The 2366-nt window shown below is 38.3% G+C and overlaps 1 protein-coding gene across 26 annotated transcripts in view; it reads right to left on the minus strand.

Moving 5' to 3' along the window:
- The window catches only part of LPP (LIM domain containing preferred translocation partner in lipoma), a 640361-nt gene that overhangs the window by 34666 nt on the left and 603329 nt on the right, over positions 1-2366 (minus strand). The window lies entirely within an intron of this gene.

Raw genomic sequence — 2366 nt, forward strand, 5'->3', positions numbered from 1 at the left:
ATTTCAACACAGTGAACTAACACTTTCCTGAATTCCAAGACCTCCAGAGAACCAGATGGATGAGAGAAAATGGGAAAAAAGAACCCACACTACTTGAAAAAGGTATGAATTTCTCACTCTGCATCTAGCCAAAAGTTCTGAAAATTAGAAGAGCGAAATCACTTTTGGTGTGTTCAAATGCATGCCATCTTAGCGTTGTTTGTGGTGGAATAAAAAGAAAAATTTAAAGTGACTTGATAGTTTAGAGTCTGTGTTCAGTTTAAGCTAGGAAGCAAACTTTCACAGAATTGATGTGTTTACTATCAAAGGCAGGAAAGAATTTCGATGGAAGAGATTACTCAAAAGGAGTATTTTATATGCTTGTGCTCTAAAGCCAGTGACTACTCCTCAATATCAAACTTTTTAACTTGACACTCAAGGCTCTTCAAGATATTGTCTTACCTCCCTTTTCCAGGTACCTATCCTATCGTTCTCCAAACAGTCTTCATTCCTGTCAATGTAAACTTTTTAACACTTTGCGCTTTTTCTTGCAGGCCTTTACTTCCATTGTTGCCTCTGCTTTGAACATTTTTATAAACAAGGTAGATGTCTCAAGTTTCAGGGACCAGGATGTGTGAATGTTACCTCCTCTATTAATCATTCCCCTACTCTCTATTCATTCAAAGCTCAGTTCACACCTTCATTGTAGCAGGCATTCTGTGTGTAGTGTTACCTGTTTAGATGCTATGGAAAATGCTATGACAAAGCACACCTTCTGAAGATGACAATGTCAACACATATCCCCATCCCACATCCTCTTCTTCCAATGTGATCCTGACAGTCCCCCAGGGAGAAGTGAGGGCCTGGAAGGACATCTGTAACTGCCTGGCCAATGGAATGCAGTAGAGGTGATGTTATATAACTCCCAATGCTACTCATGAAATGTGATATGATTTTCTTGAGACATATAACTTTGAAGTCCTGAGTTGCCATGTTGGAAGTTGGGATATCTGAAGCTGCCATGGCAAAGAGATTACATGCAGGTAGAGGGAGATGCTCGAATAAGCCCAGTTGTTACAAAACAGCTGTTCAAGTATTCCTAGCCCAGGTGTCAGACATGAGGGTGAAGAAGCCTTTGAGAGATTTCAAACTCAGAAATCTCATGGGAGACCCCAAGCCAGAATTACTCAGTTGAGATGCTATCAAATTCCTGACCCACCAAATTGTCAGAGCTAATAAATGATGATTGTTCTTAATAGCCACTAAGTTTTTGAGTGGTTAGTTATGTAGTCATAGTAATTAAAACATAGGCACAGCTTCCATATTTGATTATGAGATCTTCAACGACAAGGAATTAATTTTTTTTTTTTCCAGCACAGAAGAGAGTGAATGAAATATGGGAAGGATTGTTCATTGAATAAAAATGCTTGAGTGAATAAATATTAACTTTTGGACATAGCCACATAAAATCAATGCACTCTAACTTCATGAAGCTTGTTAGGTTTATTTAGTTAAGGTATTTCATGCAACAATAATGCCCAAACCATATGATTGCAAAATAGATCTTCCTCTATACAGAGGACAATGTGGTTTTCAAATTCCATAAGTTACTGTTTATTCTCGGTAATAGCATGAGAATAAATTTGTATAGGAATATATGTATAGAATTACTTTTCTTCAGAAGTATTCGGTATTATTCTTAACATCTCTGCATATGAAAATACTTTTAGTGGGGACGTCGAGTAATAAAGACAATTTATCTATTGCACAGTCGAAAAAATTAAGGAGCTAGAATTTTGCGTAGAATCACGGAGTAACATCAGTGAGAATGACCTTAGGGGTCATCTGGCCCAGTCAATTTGATCCATTAATTTCATCTATAACATCCCCACTCAATCAGTCAGTGCTTGTGCTGCCCCTGAAACTGCATGCATCGTGTCCAGTCATAGCAGACTCTCTTGGAAGATGTGCATTCCACTAGAAGGTCTAATTATTAGTCTTTATTATTTTGATTTAAATCCCTTTTATCTCACTGACCCCACTTCTGCTTTCTAAGGACAAAGCCGTTGCCTTTTCTATGTACTAGTCCTAAAGAGTAGTGAAAATACATCCTCCTCCCCTCCCAGCCTCCTCTTTATTGGGATAAATACCTGGTTTCCTTCAACAATATCTTATGGAACATGATTTTTGTTGATTTTCGTCATGATCACTCTCCTCTGCAAAAGTTCTAGTTTGCCAGGTTTCCTTCAATGTGTGGGGCACAGAAATGAACTCATCATTTTAGGAACTGATGCTTCCCCTGTGATGCACACTCCTCTTTCTATGAGTGCAGCCAAAGAGTGCATTTACTTTTCTGTGGTCCTACACATTACTATTGATCTTGGGGT

The sequence above is a fragment of the Pteropus vampyrus genome, unplaced genomic scaffold (assembly GCF_000151845.1).
Source record: "Pteropus vampyrus isolate Shadow unplaced genomic scaffold, Pvam_2.0 Scaffold14, whole genome shotgun sequence".
Taxonomy (NCBI): domain Eukaryota; kingdom Metazoa; phylum Chordata; class Mammalia; order Chiroptera; family Pteropodidae; genus Pteropus; species Pteropus vampyrus.